The sequence below is a fragment of the Microtus pennsylvanicus genome, chromosome 17 (genome assembly GCF_037038515.1).
Source record: "Microtus pennsylvanicus isolate mMicPen1 chromosome 17, mMicPen1.hap1, whole genome shotgun sequence".
In the NCBI taxonomy this organism is placed as follows: domain Eukaryota; kingdom Metazoa; phylum Chordata; class Mammalia; order Rodentia; family Cricetidae; genus Microtus; species Microtus pennsylvanicus.
In genome coordinates this window covers 464598-485860 of record NC_134595.1, presented here as the reverse complement: position 1 = coordinate 485860, position 21263 = coordinate 464598, and the positions used below count along the sequence as shown (strand labels likewise).

The 21263-nt window shown below is 38.9% G+C and overlaps 1 long non-coding RNA gene across 1 annotated transcript in view; it reads left to right on the top strand.

The window, feature by feature from the left end:
• The window catches only part of LOC142836989 (uncharacterized), a 38256-nt gene extending 17245 nt beyond the window's left edge, over positions 1–21011 (top strand). The window contains exons 2-4 of the long non-coding RNA XR_012908183.1: positions 12543–12669; positions 12860–12920; positions 20588–21011. This is a non-coding gene — a long non-coding RNA (uncharacterized LOC142836989). The remainder of the gene's footprint in view (positions 1–12542; positions 12670–12859; positions 12921–20587) is intronic.
• The last annotated feature ends 252 nt before the right edge of the window (positions 21012–21263 follow it).

Below are 21263 nucleotides of genomic sequence, written 5' to 3'. Positions count from 1 at the left end.
TATTGGATCTGTTGGATGGTTATTACTGATGATTCATTCAGGTCTACAGTAAAAAGAAAACACGTGGGGCTGAAATAAATGAAAATGAAAAGGTAGTTTTAGGTGGCCACCAATTACTGAAAGAAGCAGGGATTTTCAAGGAGTTTATTACTATTATAGACAGGCCCTTTCCATGGAATGGAAGTCTAGCAAGGTGCTCCAGGAGTAAGACTCCATCCACATAAACCTTCAATTTATGTAAGGAGTAAGCAAAGTGATTCCTAATCCTAGGAAGCAATTTCATACAAAATCTGCTACACCTGTGGTCCAAGTGTGTTAGTGTCTGTCAATTAAGAAGTTAAGCTTTTCAGGACCACTCATCATGTGCTGGTCCTGTAAACAAGAAAGAATCAAAATTTAGGGTACTGGGTTTTTAGTTTGTGGTTACAATTCAGCATTGTTACTGGCATCCATGTTTGGCAGAGACAGAAACCCAGTGAAGAGATTGTGAGAGTTCATACCATGAAGCTATGAGGACAAAACCTGGTGTTGTTGTTTTTACTCTTTTGGAGGTCTGCCACCCAGCTCTCAAAAAGTGACATACACTGAGGCTTATTATTATTATTATTATTATTATTATTATTATTATTATTATTATTATAAATTTCTGGTCTTAGGCTGTCTTGTTTCTAGCCAGCGTTTCTAAACTAATTGTCCCATCTACCTTTTGCTTCTGCGCTTTTATCTTTCTCTATTCTGTATAAATTTTTATTTACTTCTTATTCTGTGGCTTGCTGTGTATCTGAGTCACTGGCCCATACTTTTCTCTCCTTTTCTTGGTCATCCTTCCTTTTTTTCCTCCAAGATTTCTCCTCCTGTTTATTGTTTCTGCTTGCCAGCCCTTCTTATACTTTTCTACCAAGCTACTGACTGTTCATTAGGCCAAATAGGTATTTTAGACCAGCCCAGTATCATAGCTTCACAGAATTATACACATGCAACATAAAAGAATGCAACACATATTTGTATCATTGAAACAATTGTTTCACAACATAAACAAATATAACACATCTTACAATAATATTCCACAACAGCCAGGGTTGTATTTTGATACAGCCTAGGTTGCATTTTGATAGCATAAGATATTGAGATGCCTAAACTATAAAACATCTTCTGTGGAGAACTAGCTGAATATAGGGAGTGAAATTAACCACAGAGATATATGAAAAGATGCAGGGCTGGGTGGTATGGTGCATGCCTTTAATCCCAGCACTCGGGAGGCAGAGCAGGTAGATGTCTATGAGTTCGAGGCCAGCCTGGTCTACAAGAGCTAGTTCCAGGACAGGCTCTAAAGCTACAGAAAAACCCTGTCTCAAAAAAAAAAAAAACGAAAACTAGATGCAGGGATAGGGCCATCTAAGCCCTTTGAAACTGAAGCCTTGTGTATCAGAGACAGAGCTACAGGATTTAATATTTGTCCTGCTATGCTTCAATCTTCTCTTGGTTCAATCTTCTCCCACTATGTCTCCATTTCTCTATTTTGCAGTGTAAATGGTGTTCCATATTCTATACCATTGTATGTTGGAAAGATGTAACTTGTTTTCTGATTTTTTAAATTTATTTATTTATTAAAGATTTCTGTCTCTTCCCCGCCACCGCCTCCCATTTCTCTCCCCCTTCCCCAATTAAGTCTCCCCCCAGCCCGAAAAGCAATCAGGGTTCCCTGTCCTGTGGGAAGTCCAAGGAACCCCCACCTCCATCCAGGTCTAGTAATTTGAGCATCCAAACTGCCTAGGCTCCCACAAAGCCAGTGCGTGCAGTAGGATCAGAAACCCATTGCCATTGTTCTTGAGTTCTCAGTAGTCCTCATTGTCCGCTATGTTCAGAGAGTCCGGTTTTATCCCAGGCTTTTCCAGACTCAGGGCAGCTGGCCTTGCTGAGTTCCCAATAGAACATCCCCATTGTCTCAGTGTGTGGGTGCACCCTTCGCGGTCCTGAGTTCCATGCTCGTGCTCTCTCTCCTTCTGCTCCTGATTTGGACCTTGAGATTTCAGTCCTGTGCTCCAATTTGGGTCTCTGTCTCTGTCTCCTTTCATTGCTTGCTGAAGGTTAATATTCAGGAGGATGCCTATATGTTTTTCTTTGGGTTCTCCATATTTAGCTTCTATAGGATCACTAATTATCAGCTCAATGTCCTTGGTTTATGGCTAGAAACTAAATATGAGTGAGTACATCCCATGTTCCTCTTTTTGGGTCTGGCTTACCTCACTCAGGATAGTGTTTTCTATTTCCATCCATTTGTATGCAAAATTCATGAAGTCCTTGTTTTTTATTGCTGAGTAGTACTCTAATATGTATAAATTCCATACTTTCTTCTTCCATTCTTCCATTGAAGGGCATCTAGGTTGTTTCCAGGTTCTGGCTATCACAAACAATGCTGCTATGAACATTGTAGAGCATATACTTTTGTTGTATGATAAGGCCTCTCTTGGGTATATTCCCAAGAGTGGTATTGCTGGGTCCAGGGGTAAGTTGATCCCGAATTTCCTGAGAAACCGCCATACTGCCTTCCAAAGTGGTTGCACAAGTTTGCATTCCCACCAGCAATGGATGAGTGTACCCCTTTCTCCACAACCTCTCCAACAAAGGCTATCATTGGTGTTTTTGATTTTAGCCATTCTGACAGGTGTAAGATGGTATCTTAAAGTTGTCTTGATTTGCATTTCCCTGATCGCTAAAGAAGTTGAGTATGACCTTAAGTGCCTTTTGGCCATTTGAACTTCTTCTGTTGAGAATTCTCTGTTCAGCTCAGTACCCCATTTTATAATTGTGTTGATTAGCCTTTTATGGTCTAGTTTCTTGAGTTCTTTATATATTTTGGAGATCAGACCTTTGTCAGTTGTGGGGTTGGTGAAGATCTTCTCCCAGTCAGTGGGTTGCCTGTGTGTCTTAGCGACAGTGTCCTTTGCTTTACAGAAGCTTCTCAGTCTCAGGAGGTCCCATTTATTCAATGAGGTCCTTAATGTCTGTGCTGCTGGGGTTATACGTAGGAAGTGGTCTCCTGTGCCCATACATTGTAGAGTACTTCCCACTTTCTCTTCTATCAGGTTCAGTGTGTTTGGACTGATATTGAGGTCTTTAATCCATTTGGACTTGAGTTTTGTGCATGGTGATAGATATGGATCTATTTTCATTCTTCTACAGGTTGACATCCAGTTTTGCCAGCACAATTTGTTGAAGATGCTCTCTTTTTTCCATTGTATACTTTTAAGCTCCTTTATTGAAAATCAGGTGTTCTTACATTTGTGGGTTAATGTCAGGGTCTTCTATTCGATTCCATTGGTCGACTTCTCTGTTTTTATGTCAATACCAAGCTGTTTTCAATACTGTAGCTCTGTAGCAGTATTTGAAGTCAGGGATGGTAATGCCTCCAGACGCTCCTTTGTTGTACAAGATTGTTTTGGCTACCCTGGGTTTTTTGTTTTTCCATATAAAGTTGATTTTGTCTTCTCCAGATCTGAGAAGAATTTTGATGGGATTTTGATGGGGATTGCATTGAATCTATAGATTGCTTTTGGTAAAATTGCCATTTTTACTATGTTGATCCTCCCAATCCAGGAGCAAGGGAGATCCTTCCATTTTCTGGTGTCCTCTTCAATTTCTTTCTTCAAAGACTTAAAGTTCTTGTCAAATAGATCTTTCACATCCTTTTTCAGAGTTACCCCAAGATATTTTATGCTATTTGTGGCTGTCGTGAAAGGTGATGCTTCTCTAACTTCCTTCTCTGTTTCCTTATCCTTATTGTATGAAAGGCCACTGTTTTTTTGGAGTTGATCTTGTATCCTGCCACAATACTAAAGGTGTTTATCAGCTGTAGGAGTTCTTTGGTAGAGTTTTTGGGGTCGCTTATGTATACTATCATATCATCTGCAAATAACGAGATCTTAACTTCTTCTTTTCTGATACAAATCCCCTTGATCCCCTTATGTTGTCTTATTGTAATTGCTAGAATTTCAAGCATTATATTGAAGAGGTATGGAGAGAGTGGACATCCTTTTCGTGTCCTGATTTTAGTGGGATGGCTTTGAGTTATTCTCCATTTAATTTGATGTCAGCTGTTGCCTTGCTGTAAATAGCTTTTATTATTTTTAGGTATGACCCTTGTATCCCTAATCTCTCCAAGACTTTTATCATAAAGGGATATTGAATTTTGTCGAATGCTTTTTCAGCATCTAATGAAATGATCATATGGTTTTTTCTTTCAGTTTATTTATATGATGGATTACATTGATAGATTTTCATATGTTGAACCAGCCCTGCATCTCTGGGATGAAGCCTACTTGATCATGATGGATAATTTTTCTAATGTGTTCTTGAATTCGGTTTGCCAGTATTTTATTGAGAATTTTTGTGTCGATATTCATGAGTGAGATAGGCCTGTAATTCTCTTTCTTGGTTGGGTCTTTGTGTGGTTTTGGTATCAAGGTAACTGTAGCTTCATAAAAGGAATTTGGCAATGCCTCTTCTGTTTCTATATTGTGAAATACATTAAGGACTATAGGTATTAGCTCTTCTTGGAAGTTCTGATAGAATTCTGCAATGAAACAATATGGTCCTGGGCTCTTTTTGGAGGGGAGATTTTTGATAACAGTTTCTAGTTCTTTGTGAGTAACAAGTCTATTTAGATTGTTCACCTGGTCTTGGTTCAGCTTTGGTATATGGTACTTATCTAAAAAAATGTCCATTTCTTTTGCATTTTCTAGTTTTGTGGCATATTGGCTTTTGTAGTAAGATATAATGAGTCTCTGAATTTCCTCTGTGTCTGTGGTTATGTTCCCCTTTTCATTTCTGATCTTATTTATTTGCGTGTTCTCTCTCTATTGTTTAATTAGTTTGGATAGGGGTTTGTCGATCTTGTTGATTTTCTCCAGGAACCAACTTTTTGTTTCATTCATTCTTTGGACTGTTTTCTGTGTTTCTATTTTGTTGATTTCAGCCCTCAGTTTAATTATTTCCAGTCTTCTACTCCTCCTGGGCACGTCTGCTTCTTTATTTTCTAAAGCTTTCAGGTGTGCTGTTAAGTCTCCAATGTATGCTTTCTCCGTTTTCTTTAAGTGGGCACTTAGTGCTATGAACTTTCCTCTTAGCATTGCTTTGATAGTGTCCCATTGGTTTGATTATGTTGTCCCTTTATTTTCATTAAATTCAAGGAAGACTTTAATTTCTTTCTTGATTTCTTCCTTGACCCAGGAGGTATGGTTCAGTAATTGACTGTTCAGTTTCCATGAGTTTGTTGGTTTTCTGGAGGTAGTGTGGTTTTTGCCTTCTAACTGTAATCCATGGTGATCTGATAAGACACAGGTGGACACTGATATTTTTTTGTATCTGTGGAGGTTTCCTTTGTTTCCAAGTATGTGGTCAATTTTCGAGAAGGTTCCATGAGCTGCAGAGAAGAAGGTATATTCTTTCCTATTTGGGTGGAATGTTCTATAGATGTCTGTTAAGTCTATTTGCTTCATTACCTCCAGTAGTTCTCTTAATTCTCTTAGGTTTCTGTCTGATTGACCTGTCCATTGCTGAAAGAGGTTTATTGAAGTTTCCTACTACTAGTCTGTGTGGTTTAATGTCTGCCTTGAGTTTTAGTAATATTTCTTTTACATAAGTGGGTGCTTTTATATGAGGGGCATAGATATTCAGGATTGAGACGTCATCCTGAAGAATTGTTCCTGTTATGAGTATAAAGTGTCCATCTCGATCTCTTCTGATTGATTTTAGTTTGAAGTCAGTTTTGTTAGAAATTAATATGGCCACACCTGCTTTTTTCTTAGGACCATTTGCTTGAAAGACCTTTTCCCAACCCTTTACTCTGAGTAGATGCCTGTCTTTGTGGTTGAGATGTGTTTCTTGCAAACAGCAGAATGTTGGATCCTGTTTTCGTATCCAATCTCTTAGCCTGTGCCTTTTTATAGGTGAATTGAGACCATTAATATTAAGTGATATTAATGACCAGTGGTTGTTAATTCTGGATATTCTTATTGTTTTTGGAAGTAGAATTTGTGTGTTTCCCTTCTTTGAGTTATGCTAGTGAAGGGTCGCTAGATGCATCAGTTATTGTAGGCAGTGTTGGCAATGTTGGATTCCTTGGTTGCGATTTTCCTTCTATTATTTTCTGTAGGGCTGGATTCGTGGCTATGTATTGTTTAAATTTGTTCTTATTTTGGAATGTCTTGTTTTCTCCATTTATAGTGAACGAAAGCTTGGCTGGGTATAGTAGTCTGGGCTTGCATCCACGGTCTCTTAGCTTCTGCAGTACTTCTATCCAGGACCTTCTGGCTTTCATTGTTTCCATAGAGAAGTCAGGTGTAAGTCTGATCGGTTTACCTTTATAAGTTACCTGGCCTTTTTCCTTTGCAGCTCTTAATATTCTTTCTTTAACCTGTATATTTTGTGTTTTGATTATTATATGGCGAGGGGATGTTTTTCTTTGATCCAGTCTGTTTGGTGTTCTGTATGCTTCTTGAATATTCAAAGGAATATCTTTCTTTATGTTGGGAAAGTTTTCTTCCAATATATTGTTAAAAATATTTTCTGGCCCTTTGAGCTGTGACTCTTCTCCTTCTTCTATTCCTATTATTCTTGGGTTTGGTCTTTTTATTGTGTCCCATAATTCCTGAATGTTTTGTGATGAGAATTTGTTGGCTTTGCAGTTTTCTTTGATCATTGCATTTATTTTCTCTATGGTGTCCTCAGAATCTGAGATTCTTTCTTCTATTTCTTGTATTCTATTGATTATGCTTGTTTCTGTAGGCTCTGCTCGTTGACCTAGATTTTCCATATCCAGCTGGTCTTCAGTTTGTGTTTTCTTCCTTGCTTCCATTTCAGTTTTCAAATCTTGAACTGTTTCCATTACCTGTTTGATTGTTCTTTCTTGGTTTCCCAGGGTATTATGTACGTATTTACTCATTTCTTCAAACTTTTGGTTATACTTCTCATCCATTTCTATAAGGGCATTTTTCACATGTTGTTTAAGGGACTCTATTGCTTTCATAAAGTCAATTTTTTCCACTTCTTCTGTGTTAGGGTGTTGAAGACCTTCTGTTGTAAGATCGTTGGGTTCTGGTGTTTTCATGCTGTTTTTCAGATTATTGGGTGAATTCTTGCCTTGGAGCCTGCCCATCTCCTCCTATGGATGCTATCTAATGGGTCTTTTAAAACTGGTTCAGGTTTCCCTGCTGGCCAGGGGCTCCTCTTACAAAATGCCCTCACTCTGTTTCCTGGTTCCTGCCGGGGGGCCATGGTCCCTCTCACCCCTCAGAAGGGTCTTCAGGAATAGGGCCTGGCTCCTCCTTTGCCAGGGACTTCACCAACCAAAGGCCTACCTCTTTGATTTAATTGATGTGGGGCGATCTGGTCTCGGTGTGTGGTCCTTGCAGCCTGTTTCTGCTGCCACAATGGTTCCCGTTTCCTGTGGCCTGCGTCTTCTGCTGCCGCTGCTCCGCCTCTGCGACCATGTTCCGTCCGCCTCTGCGACCGGGTTCCATCCCTGTTTTCTGATTTTTACAAGATGTTATTTGCTGTGGGACACTGGTCTTGTACCTTGCAAAGATTTGTCACTTGTATTAGTTTAATAAAATGCTGATTACCAGTAACCAGGCAGGAAGGATATGTGGGGTGACCAGAACAGGAGAATTCTGGGAAGAGGAAAGGCTAAGTCTGCAGTCATCACCCAGACATAGAGGAAACAAGATGAGAATGCCTCACTGATTAAAGGTACCAAACCCTGTGGCTAACACAGACAAAAATTATGTACTAATGCAAGATGTGAGAATTAGTTAATAAAAAGCCTGAGCTAATAGGCCAACCAGTTTATAATTAATGTAGACCTCTGTGTGTTTCTCTGGGATTGAATGACTGAGACCAGGTAGGACAGAAACCTCTGTCCACAAGTCACTGTCAAGTGATTGTTTTGAGCATCAGAAGAGATTTTAACATTTGAAAAGTGTAGGGGCTATTGCAGACTATGAGTATCATTGAAATGACCAAATTAATTTTCTTCTTGGATGAACATAAGCCTCTAGTGACCCAGGTTAGAATTTAATTGATTGAATGAAAACCTCCCAGATAAGAAGATGTATTTTAACATGTGCCTCTTCTTGGTAACTTTCATTTGATTGCTTGTGAAATCATTAGTAGGAGGAGCCTCTCTGGATAAAATCTCTCATTGGGGCTGTGATATGATGTAGTAAAGAGGGCTACTTGTTTGTTCCCAGCTGCTCAGCCCTGAAATAATCACACAGAAACTGTATTAATTAAATCACTGCTTGGCCTTTTAGCTTTAGCTTCTTATTTAAGGCTAACTCTTACATTTTAATTTAACCCATTTCTATTAATCTGTATAACACTATGTGGCTGTGGCTTACCAGCTAATGTTCCCAGAATCTGTCTCTGGCAAGGCTACATAACTTCTTTCTGACTCCGCATTCTTCCTCCCAGCATTCAGTTTAGTTACCCCCACCCCACCTAAGTTCTGCCCTATAGCTCTGCTATAGGTCCAAAACAGTTCCCTTATTAAACAATGATAATCACAGCATAGAGAGAGGAATTCCATATCACCTCCCAATTCTTCAACTCCAACAGAGACTCCAGAAGGATATAATATTACCTAGGTAAACAGGAAGTATATTGTAAGCAACTTCCAAAACTCTAGAAATGACAAAGACATCTTGTTGCCTGGATAGTCACCCAAAGTTCTTCTGTGTTGTTGGGGGCATTCAATCTTCAGCTCACAGGTCCATACTATCAAGCAGACTTTTCCATAAAGTAGGAAATTTGAAGACCTGTTCTGCCTTGCAATGGAAAAGTCCATCAGTTGCCTTCTTCTGTGTCCTGCAGAATGTCTGGCAGACGCTTTCATGAATCAGGAACCCTGTGAGTCCTGCATGTCTAGTTCATCAAGCAGTCCAGCCTAGAGCAGTTTCTTGCCCAAATGGCTAACCAACTCCATAAGGAGCCTCTTCGATGCTGATTATCCTCTTGAAGTAGATTGCTGCTGCCAGGAGCAGATGTGTCTCATTGTCATGAAAAGTCTTAAGCTCTTAAAACATTTTAAAGGTCATATTCTGAAAGTCTATGAAAGATTTGAAGAATCCCTATCTATCTGAAATACATTTCTATACATCGAGAAAATCTAATATGCTACTAACTATTACTATTATAGATGACTCTCTATTTACCTATATTTTAATTATACATTACATTTTTAAATGAGCTAAACAAATACAATGACTTAATCAAGAGCAGAAATGCACAAATAAAATTGACCTTAAAATAGTATCAATGAACCAAGATCCATACCAATGCAAATCTCTATAGCATATTCCCTTTTAAATGTAAACAAACATTTATGAACAGTATTTGGGAATATGGGCATAGTTCTCTTCAAACTGCTTCCTGCTCTTTATTTGGTGAAGTAATTTTTTGGGTGTGATCATAGTGACCTTTTGGGCGGTCTTGCTTCATCAAACCACATTAGTCTGGAGGGATTCCACAGGTTCTCATCCTTTGTGGGAAAAAAAGAGAACCTCTTTTGCAAAGCAACAAATCCTTAGACCCAAATCCTGAAGACATGATACCTTTAAAATATATATGTTGGTTACTTAGCTCCTTTACAGCCAAAAAAAATTAAAGAAAACACAATAATATACATAATCCAGAGACTCTGTATATAGTCCATGTTTATGTGGCTTATTTTTTTATTCTATTACTTTTTAATATTTATTTTATTATCTTTACTCCTTTAATTTATGATTTTCTATACTCTGTCTCTCTAAAGACTTTTGTTTCATTTTTATAAACCATTTACTTCTTTTTATAACTTTCTATAGTTTTCTTCTCTCTCCCAAGCCTATGTACATTTTTTAAACACACCATGTCTCATTTAGAGATCTTTTAGGTATGAATCTGTCCTATTGTGTGTCTGTAATTCTTTACTGTTTAGGAGCACTTCTTAAAATGCTAAGCACTGTGGAACTTAAGCTGTGCCATTGGTAGAGCAAATACGGCCTGCCTGCTTGCTCCATCCAGTCCATTGCCCCATTTTCAGGCATATAGGGGATCTAAGTTGCCGGTAGCAATCTGCTCACAGATCCCATAGCTGGTCCTCCAGAAAGTCAAGAGTTCACGGTGGCAGCACAGTCCAGAAAGCCGGCATTTCAAAATGGTGCAGGTTTTTTTCCTGCTATCTCTAAATCAGAAAAACTCTCTTAAAGGAACCGCAGCATGTCACCAGTAAGCAAACCCCATTTGGGGAAATAAATGTGGCTAAACTTTATTTTTTTAGTGTCTAGAATCCTTTTCCAAGCTCTCTAAGATTTTAAGTGGATTTTAGTTGGCCACACAAGCACTAGTTTGTTGTGGGAAGCCACTTGTTAGTTCCCAGCTGCTCAGCCCTGAAATAATCACACAGAAACTGTATTAATAAATCACTGCTTTGCCCATTAGCTCTAGCTTCTTACTGGCTAACAGTTACATATTAATTTAACCAATTTTTATTAATCTGTGTATTGCTATGTGACTGTGGCCTAGTAAAGTTCTCAGCATCTGTCTCTGGTGGGGCTCCATGACTTCTCCCTGACTCCACTTTCTTTCTCCTAGCATTCAGTTTAGTTTTCCCCACCTAGCTAAGTTCTTTCCCATAGCTCTGCTTAAGCCCAAAGCAGTTCCTGTATTAACTAATGATAATCACAGCATACAGAAGGGAATCCCACAATATGAGTTTCTGTAGCCTCAACCCATTTCCTGTTTTTTGTGCCTACCATGTTGTGGTTGAAACTAATCAGTCAGCTTTCTTCTTTTGCTGTCATAACTTCCCCACCATCATAAATTCTAACACTAAATCACACAAGATTCAGTAGAATTAGCTGCTATTTGGTGCCTAGGTGGTTTAATAGCCCACTGTTTTCATTTTTATTTGTTTATTTTTGGAGACAAGGTTTGTCTTTGTAGCCCTAGCTGTCCTGAAACTAGCTCTATATACCAGGCTGGTTTCAAACTCACAGATCTTTTGACTCTGACTCCCAAGTGCTGGGATTAAAAGTGGGCCAGCATTCCTGGCTTTTGTTTTAATATTGTTGTATGATGGTTCCTATCAAGCATAGGCTATTGTACTGAGCTTCGCCCATATCTTGAATTTTAAAATTTGTCAGAAGGTTTCATTATGTTTCCCAGAATGGCATGTATTCATGACATTAATACTGCCTGTGCCTTCTGAGTCATTGGATTGCAGGTGCATAAACTTCTTCCTGCCTGTTTTGTTTGTTTTGAATTTTTATTTTAAAAAGAATATTTTTGTAGGAGGAGGAGGGTGGCCCTTTGTTCCCTTCTTGGCGACAAAGATGGGATTGCTTGTCGTCCTGGCTAGCTTACACCCAAAATAATCACACAGAAGCTGTATTAACTTAAATACTACCTGGTTCATTATCTGTAGCCTCTTATTGGCTAACTCTCATATATTGATTTAACCCATTTCTAGTAATCTGGATATCACCACAAGGCTGTGGCTTACCGGGAAAGATGCAGCATGTCTGATATTGGCACCTCCATGGTGGTTCTCTATGACTCTGCCTTCTTCCTTCCAGAATTCAATCCTGTCTACTCTGCCTACCTCTACATATTTTACCGGTATGCATGGATATGCACCATGTGAGTACCTGGTCTTTACACTGATCAAAAGATGGTATTAGAAACCCTAAGCTGGGAACAATGGATAGTTATGATCCCCCATGTAAGTCCTTGAGCCCACCTGTATGCAAGACCAGGAGGACTATTTACTGTTGATCTATCTTTTTTGCTCTGTGTTGATTATTTATAATCAGCATATTCATTGCTATTGTTTTCATTTGTCAATTTGTAACTTTAAACACACAGTGCTTTTAGTAAAATCTTATTTACATTGCAGTTAAAATTGGGACACTTCAGGTTTCTGGTAGATGAATAAAGAGTTCAAGTGAATGCATAACTCTTTGTAGAAACCAGTAAAAACCTGTGAGTTATTTCTTTTATATTTGTTTGATATTTTTCATGTGAAACAGATATTTAATATGTATTTCTTGCTGTCCTAGAAGTGATTGCATAGACTAGGCTGGTATTCAACTCAGAGGAAGATAGATATACATGCCTCTGCCTTTTGAGTATAAGGATTAGAGGTATGATTCAATACATCTGGCTTTTTCATCTTATTTTTCTTTTTGTAGGTAGGTATTAACCTTTCATACAGTTTCTCTTATCTGTACTCTGTACTCTTGATCTGTTTACATAGCTTTCATTGTTGGTCAGTAGGCATTTCTCTTGTAAGGTGATATCCCATTCAAAGGGTCAGAAATGACAGAGGTGAGCCTCCTATTCATTTTGCTTCTAAAGTGACTTGGTGATTAAATTATGATGTCTGTGTCATGGAGTAAGTATGGGGAGCACCAGAATTATATGACTATACCGTCAAAGAAGTATACATTTACAGTGTTGTCAGAATCGTGCTTTTGGTTGTACACATGTATGGCATATTTTAGAATACAGTGACCCATGATGATGTGCATGTCGACTTCAATTGGGAAGAATGGACTTTGCTGGATCCTTCCCAGAAGAATCTCTACAAAGATGTGATGGTGAAGACCTACAGAAACCTCACTACTATAGGTAGGGCTGAATTATCTTTCATGTTTCAAATAAGGGGACAACTGTTCATTGGTTAATGGTGCTCTTTTGTAATATGATTGAGAAAGTAGAATGGGGTAAATAAATCAGGCATGGTTGTAAGGTTTACTACAAATGGTGGCTAAATTTTTTTTACAATTTTTAATATATAATGTCTGGCACTATATTTTAGGATACAGTTGGGAAGACCATAATGTTGAAGAACATTGTCAAAGTTCTAGAAGACATGAAAGGTAATTTTCATTTATAAATATACAAATATACCTCTGAAGAATTGTAATAGATCCTATATGTTTTAAACAACAGCAGCAGTGTATATAATAACATGCATTGATAATTATTAAATTCTCACAAAATCATATACCTTAATTTCAGATAGGTGAACTGCATTTGCAAGTCATTCTTTTAAGAAAGAAGTCAAGGAAACAATGTCTTAACTTATATTACCATTTGAATCATAATACAATGAGAACTATACTGTAAAATTGTCTGTGTATTTCATATTATTAATATTATAAAAGATATACATGTTGAAAAGATGATAAGTATATCTCTAAAACTCTCTATTACACTAATAGTCCATAGAAAAGGTAGTTTAATCCATATACTTGTGACTGTGTTAAGTTCAGTGAGGGGGCAGTTAGAGTCATGAATCAAGGGGCAGCTGTTGTGGAGAGGCCTTAATCCAGATGCCACAAGTCTATGAGGACATAAAGTGTGATCTCAATGTGGAAATCTTGTATTTGTTATTCTTCCTTTACTAGGTATATCATATGTTACTCTGGATACAAGCCACATGAGCATAGGGATGTGAAAAGATATAGCATACCTCTCTCTCTCAGAACAAACAGAAGATGTGTAGCAGTCTCCATGTTGAGTATACTTGCTGAATTTGATATAAAAGTATACAAGTAATTAGTTTTATAGCCTCATTGTTAATATATCAACAATCTCACATTTCAGAAAAGCACCATGAGTACTAGGACTGTACAAATATTTCTCTTTGTCCTAGTTTACTTAGCAAATGTAGTATCACTCACAGTAGAGGACACATGAATGCAATAAGAGTGGTAAAGCTCTGAGTTTTTTCAGTTCTCTTCAAATACACGAAAATTCTCATGTAGAAAAAAGATTCTATAAATGTGAATCATGTATCTTCAAAGATGAAAAGCAAGCCTTAATAATGGGGAAAAACAAAATTGTAAACATGGTAATAAAACATTAACATTTAATTCCTCTTTAAAAAAGGACTAAATTGTAAAATTAATTCATACGGATAAAAAATTCAACAATGTATTAAATGTAGTAATGCTTTCACATGTACCATTATCATTGTAGGCATGAAAAAAGTCAAACTAGAGAGAAAACTTCTGCATATACTCAATGTATTAAAGCCATTACATGTGGCAGTCATCTTCACATGCCTGAAAAAACACCTACTAGATTAAAACCCTATAAAGGAAATGAGTGTGGTCAAGCCTTTTCACATCACAGTCATCTTCAAATGCATAAAAAGACATACACTGAAAAGAAACGCTATGAATGTAACCAGTGTGGTAAAGCCTTTGCATGTCACAGTTACCTCGAAAGCATAAAAGAACTCATACTGGAGAGAAACCCTATGAATGTAATCAATGTTTTAAAACCTTTGCACATAACAGTACTCTTCAAACACATGAAAAAAGGCATATTGGAGAGAAACCCTATGAATGTAACCAGTGTGGTAAGGGCTTTGCATGTCACAGTGATCTAAAAAGGCATGAAAGAAGCCATACTGGAGAGAAACCCTATGAATGTAATCAGTGTGGTAAAGCCTTTGCATGTCATAGTTACCTCAGAAAGCATAAAAGAACCAATACTGGAGAGAAACCCTATGAATGTAACCAGTGTGGTAAAGCTTTTGCACGTCACAGTAATCTACAAAGGCATGAAAGAACCCATACTGGAGAGAAACCCTATGAATGTAATCAGTGTGGTAAAGCCTTTGCATGTCACAGTTACCTCAGAAAGCATAAAAGAACTCATACTGGAGGGAAACCCTATGAATGTAACCAGTGTGGTAAAGCCTTTGCATGTCACAGTAATCTACAAAGGCATGAAAGAAGCCATACTGGAGAGAAACCCTATGAATGTTGATGGAGGAAGGTCATTGGCTAATAAAGGAACTGCCTTGGCCCATTTTATTGGTTAGAAGATAGGTGGGTGGAGTAAACAGAACAGAACGCTGGGAGGAAGAGGAAGTGACCTCAGACTCGACAGCTCTCCTCTCGGGGCAGACACCTCAGAGAGATGGCATGCCCCGCTCCTGGGCAGACACACGCCATGAAGTTCAGACCCAGGATGGACTAGGCTAGAATCTTCCCGGTAAGACCGGTTCTCACAGATTATTAGAGATGGGTTGATCAGGATGTGAGAATTAGCCTATAAGTGCTAGAGCTAAAGGGCCAAGCAGTGTTTAAAAGAATACAGTGTCCGTGTAATTATTTCGGGGCATAAGCTAGCAGTGCAGGCGGCCGGGGTGCTGGGAATGCAGCCCCACTGCCCTTATTACTACAGAATGTAATCAGTGTGGTAAAGCCTTTGCATGTCACAGTAACCTCCAAAAGCATAAAAGAACCTATATTGGAGAGAAACATTGTGTTTGTAATTAGTGTGGTAAAGGCTTTGTTTATTATAGTCATTTTCAAAGACATACTAACACATACTGGAGACAAACCCTATGAATGTAATGAGTGTGGTAAAGCCTTTGTACGTCACAGTACTCTTCAAATGCATAAAAGATCACACACTGGGGATAAACTCTATGAATGTAATCAGTGTGATAAAGCATTTGCATGTATGAATAATCTAAATCATGAGAAAAAAATCATACTGCAGAGAAACCCTATAAATGTATTCAGTGTGGAAAAATTTGTGCTTTATATAGGAGTAAAATTTTTATTTGCAGCAATCTTTTAAAATCTTTGCATATTACAGTAGACATTGACTACCTGAAATAAAAAAGAGGACGTCTTATTATACAGTATTTGGTCAGATCTTTAGCCAAAACATTTATAATCAGCTACAAAGTGATTTGGTATTCCCCTATGTATGCTGTGAATATATTTTGTTGCCTTTGTTTAATAAAAAAAAAAGCTGCTTTGGGTCTATAGCAGGGCAGAATAGAGCAAGGCAGGAATTCCAAGCAGAGATAGAGGAGAAAAGAAAGTGGAGTCAGACTCCATGTATCTGGAGTCTGGAGACAGATGCCCTGGAATCTTACTGGTAAATCACAAGTCTTGTGGTAAAATACAAAATAATAGGAATGGGTTAATTTAAGATGTCAGAGTTAGCCAGGCGATGGTGGTGCACGCCTTTAATCCCAGCACTCAGGAGGCAGAGGCAGGCAGATCTCTGTGAGTTCGAGACCAGCCTGGTCTACAAGAGCTAGTTCCAGGACAGGCTCCAAAACCACAGAGAAACCCTGTCTCGAAAAACCAAAAAAAAAAAAGATGTCAGAGTTAGTTAATAAGAATTCTAAGCTAGCTGGGCGGTGGTGGTGCATGCCTTTAATCCCAGCACTAGGTAGGCAGAGACAGGCGGATCTCTGTGAGTGTGAGGTCAGCCTGGTCTACAAGAGCTAGTTCCTGGACAGGCTCCAAAGCCACAGAGAAACCCTGTCTCAAAAAAAAAGAATTTTAAGCTAATAGGCCAAGCAGTGTTTTAATTAATATTGTTTCTGTGTCATTATTTTGGGTCTAGGCAGCCAGGAATGAACAAGGATCTTCTGCCTACAACACAGAGCTATTTCTTCTGTAGAAATAAATTTGACAGTGTTAACAATCTTTTCAAGCATTATGATGTCATTTTTATACTGTTTGTACTTACAAACTCATGGTAAAATGAATTTATGAAGTCCTATGTGTAGGGTAAATGGGCCAGCCAAAAAAAAAAAAACACATCCTGACTCTGAAATCAGAGCCAGTGAAATACATAATTTTGACTCTGAAACTGGAGACAAAGAAATACATCCTGACTCTAAAACCAAGACAAGGAAATACACTTTGTTTCTGAATCCAGAGCCAATGAAAGAAACACCTGACCCTGAAATCAGACTTAAAAGACTATAAAAGGCAAGTGATAGAACACACTTTGACTCTAAAACAAAAGCCAAAGAAACACACTCTACCCTTGACCAACTGAGCACAAAACCAGCTAATCCCTAAGCTCAAGATCTACCAACCCCTGAACATGAAATCCAGCCAATCTCTGCATTGTTCAAGATCAGAGATTGACATCTAACCAATTCCCACCATGAGAACCTTCTCCCTGGGAATACTCTGTGACTAAGAAGTCCTATATAAGTTCTGTACATGTTCAGCTGGCTTCTGCCCTGGCAGAGAGAGCCCCTCTCCTGGATTCTTCCCTTCCAATTAAATTTCTTGAATGAGTTTTGGGTGAAAACCTTCACTGTAGTGGTAAGAAACTTTGTAGTGGATTGGAACAGAGAAGCTTTGGTCACCTCTGCTGGCAAACTCCCTTAAAGGAGCAGAGCAGAAGTAGCAACTCTTCACCAGCGACTTCAACATTTCTGCAAGTTTCCCATTAACTCCAGTGAAGCAGAGAAGTAACAATTTGGGCTGAAGCTGAGAAAAAAATGGTATCTCTGTTAGGAAACTCCCTAGTGGGGTGAAACAGAGACGCATTGAACATCTCTGCTAGGAAACTCCCTTAGGGAAGTGGAGTATAACAGCCATGGACATCTCTGTTCTGAAGCTCTCTTAGCAGAATGAAGCAGGGCCCAGCTGTGATGGCTCTTTTGGAGAGGAGCAGTATTGCTACATCCTGCATGGAGAACATCTCCCACTGGAACACAGCCTCACATATAGCCGGACTTCCCAATAGCCAGTATTTGTCAGGGACCATCTTTGACAAGTATGCCAGTTACCAGGGTAGGGGCCTGGGGATTAGAAAAATAAGCAAAGAGAATGAAGACACAAGTGAAAATAATAAAGCAGAAGCATAGGATAGTACTGGCAGGGAGTTCCAGTGAATACTGTAAATCTGCCTGCATTTAATTTCCCATTATGTTTATACCTCAATACAATGGGGGGGGGGGAGACAAAAGACTGCTTTAATACAATGCCAAGGACAACTGAACAGTTACTTGCTTCAATACTTTGATCCATCAAGTCCTTGATTATTGAGAAAAACATTCTGTTATTCAGGCAGTGAACCGACCCTAGACCAAGGATCCTAAAGGCAGTCATTCCTTAGGCCAAACATCTTAATTCAAAAGAAGGAGCAGAAGTATGTTTGAATTCTCTCACCTTTGCTCAAGGTGGAGTGGATTTATCTGCCTGGGCCCTCTTAAAGTCCAAAACACAAAACAACCACACCTTAAGAAACTCTGACCTTCAGACTAGGTGGAAATAGGCTCATGGTTTGGGGCCTCTACAAGGATACCTTTTCTTGTCATAGCTGTAGGTATCCAGTACACTTTCCTTTCACAACTGTAGGTATGGCCTGACTTCTAACAATCAGGCTACCATTTTCTTCAGAGCCCTAGGTATCAGGCTACCTTCCCTCCACAGCTTCAGTTATAGCCAGATTTCCGGGAATCGAACCAGGGTTTTTATTTATTTATTTATTTTTTAATTTATTTATTTATTAAGGATTTCTGCCTCCTCCCCGCAACTGCTTCCCATTTCCCTCCTTATCCCCCGATCAAGTCTTCCTCCCTCATCTGCTCGAAGAGCAATCAGGGTTCCCTGACCTGTGGGAAGCCCAAGGACTGCCCACCTCTATCCAGGTCTCGTAAGGTGAGCATCCAAACTGCCTAGGCTCCCACAAAGCCAGTACATGCAGTAGGATCAAAAACCCACTGCGATTGTTCTTGAGTTCTCAGTATTCCTCATTGTTCGCTTTGTTCAGCTAGTCCGGATTTATCCCATGCTTTTTCAGACCTAGGCCAGCTGGCCTTGGTGAGTTCCCGATAGAACATCCCCATTTTCTCAGTGTGTGGGTGCACCCCTCGTGGTCCTGAGTTCCAAGAGGAACATGGGATGTACTCACTCATATTTGGTTTCTAGCCATAAATAAAGGACATTGAGCTTATAATTCATGTTCCTAGAGAAGCTAAATAAGAAGGTGAATCCAAAGACAAACACATAGGCATCCTCATGAATATTAACCTTCATCAGACGATGAAAGGAGACAGAGACAGAGACCCACATGGGAGCACCGGACAGAAATCTCAAGGTCCAAATCAGGAGCAGAAGGAGATAGCCAGACTTCTCAACAGTCAGGATTCCTTTCTCCTTATAGGTGTAGGTATCCAGTATACTTTCCCTTCACAGCTGTAGGTATGTCCTGACAGGACAGTGAGGGTACCTTTCTCTTTAGAGCTATAACAATTCAGAATACCTTTTCTCCACAGTTTCAGGCATAGCCTGACTTAATAACAGTCAGGGTAGCTTTCCTATCAGCTGTAGATATCCAGGATTGTAATTTGAGACTGTTCAGGAAGTTTCTGGCGCCATCTAGACCCAAATAGTCACACAGAAAATATATTAGTTACAGCACTGTTTGGTCTGTTAGCTCAAGATTCTTATTGACTAATTCTTACATCTTAAATTAACCCATTTCTATTAATCTCACCACAGGCTGTGGCTTATCAGTAATGTTCTGTTCTGGCATCTTTCTGCTTGAACAACTACATCTCTTTTACTCCACCTATTCGCTCTCTCTCTCTCTCTCTCTCGCTCTCTCTCTCTCTCTCTCTCTCTCTTCCAGCCTGACTATATTCTGCCCTGCTGTAGGCCAAAGCAACTTTTTTTTTACCAATGGTAATAAATCATGTTCACAGCATACAGAGGAGAATCCCACATCCCAAGATACCTTCTCTTCACAACTGTAGGTATAGCCTGACTTCTGACAGTCAGTGTTGTAGGGAGGTTGCTTGTTTGGTTCCCAGGCACCTGGCTAGCTTAGATCTGAAATAATCACACAAACACTGTATAAATTAAACAACTGCTTGGCCCATTAGCTCTGGCTTCTTATTGGCTAAGTCTTACATATAAATTTAACCCATTTCTATTAATCTATGTATGGTCTTGTGGCTGTGACTTACTGGGTAAAATTCCCAGCATCTGTCTTCAGCATCTCCATGGCATCTCACTTACTCTTCCCTTCTTTCTCCCAGCATTCAGTTCAGTTATCCCTGCCGACCTAAGTTCTGCCCTATCAACAAGCCAAGGCAGTTTCGTTATTCATTAATGGTAATCACATCACACTGAGGGGAATCCCACATCAGATCAGGGTATCTTTCTCTACACAGCTATAAATATCCAGACTACCTTCCTTTCATAGCTGTAGGTATAGTCTGACTTCTGGCAGTCAGCATAACTCCCCCCCCCCCCGAGCTGTAACACTTGCACTATGAATTTAAACAGTAATGTAACCCTTTTAGATTTTATATTTCTCCTCAATTGAATGGAATCACTGATTCAAGTGTAAAACTTTATTGATTTATATTTGTTCCTTTTCTGTTGTGATATAATGTCTAGGTCAACTTATAAAAATTAAGTTGGCCTTTGGCTCCAGCGGGATACAGGATCACCATGAAAGTGACATGACAGCTGGACAGTGGTGGTGCATACTTTGATCCCATACTCAGGAGGCAGAGGCAGGTGGGTCTCTGTGAGTTTGAGGCCAGTCTGGTCTACAAAGCTAGTTCTAGGACAGACTTCAAAGCTACAGAGAAACACTTTCTCAAAAAAGAAAGAAAGAAAGTGTTATTGCTACAACTGTCTAACATGACAGCTAAAACAGGTTAAGAACTCAAATCCTTAACTTACAGCATGAAGCAGAGGGTGTAAACTAGAAAAGCCTACCCACAGTGACTTATTTCCTCCAGCAGGACAGCATTTCATAAGTCTTCCCAAATGATTCCATCAACTTAGAAGGATTGATTTCTCAGACTTCAAGCCTGCCTGATTGCTTCATGGTGAAGAAAAACTCTGTAAGCCATTAGGTGCCTTAACACCTATATTATAGGAATGAATTCTTACATGAGAAAAACTTTCATGACTGAAAATATGTTTAAAGAGTTGTTTTAATTGTGATTATGTGATATCAGTGTGCTTTGTGTGGGTATGTGAATGTGCATGCTGGTTTCTGATATATTAGATCCTAGGATTTTATTGCAGAAATTACAGGAGGTTGTCAAAAAATCAGACCTTGGTCCACGTAGCAAACATTTCTTAACTGCCCAGCCATGTTTCTAGTGCTCTAAATATTTTAAAGCCTATGTGTATCAATTAAAAGACAGAAATATGAATAAACTCACATAAAAGAAAATGCTTTCTGAAAATGATTTTGTAAAGGCTTTAGACATTACAGTTGTCTTCAGCTTCAAGAAAAAAATAATGATCCATTTATTTTTCATTATAGCCTTGAAGGAAGTAAATTATTTACCATGCTCACTGAAGACTGATGGTAGAGATCACTGCCTTGTGGTTTCTACTTTGAAACATTTGAGGTAGATACTAAAGTGTGCTCCATGTGTGACAAATCCATTTAGTAAAGTTTATTTT